The sequence below is a fragment of the Arachis duranensis genome, chromosome 4, assembly GCF_000817695.3.
Source record: "Arachis duranensis cultivar V14167 chromosome 4, aradu.V14167.gnm2.J7QH, whole genome shotgun sequence".
NCBI lineage: Eukaryota > Viridiplantae > Streptophyta > Magnoliopsida > Fabales > Fabaceae > Arachis > Arachis duranensis.
In genome coordinates, this window is record NC_029775.3 from 62,506,541 (window position 1) to 62,507,271 (window position 731).

Consider the following 731-nt stretch of genomic DNA (forward strand, 5'->3'; position numbering starts at 1 on the left):
GTTTTTATGAGCTTTCTTTCATTTTAAGTCATTTGAGTTTTATGTGAAATTCTTAGTATGTTTGTCTGTTTACTGCTTTGAATAAAGTGAATGCCTAGATGTTTGGATATAACTTCACCTTCTTAAACAAATGCTTGCCATGCTTGTTCTGTTCCCAAAAAAAATAAAAGAAAAGTTTGAACAAAAGTAACTTGGCTCAATTAGTGACAAATCAAGTAGAATTAAGTGGTGGTATGCATGCTTGATTGTTTAGTCAGCTCACTGGACATTGAGTGTAGAATTATCATTTTTGTGTAGAAGTTGAATACTGTCTATGGATCTTGATGAATAAATGTCTTTGGCCATGAAAAAGAAAGAAAAATAAGAAGAAAAAGCCACTGAAAAAGGGCAACCAAAAAGAAAAAAAAAATTGAGAAAATAAGCTAGGCACCAATGGTTTGAACTTCTGAGACAAATGCCTGTGGTGTTTATGTATTAAGGATATGCTTGGATGAATAGGTTCTGAGGAGTGTTTCAACACTTGGTAACTTAGGTTAACTAACCCGGGATTATCAACCAAAAATCCATTATCAAGAGCAACCTAAATACAAAACATTTAGTCACACAAAGAGGTGCTGGGCACCAATATCTCAAGAAGAAATGTGAACTAAAATGCCCGTAGTGGATATGTGTAATGCACTGATAAGAAAAAGAAAATGCCAAAAGCTTGTGCAACACATGACACTGAGCAA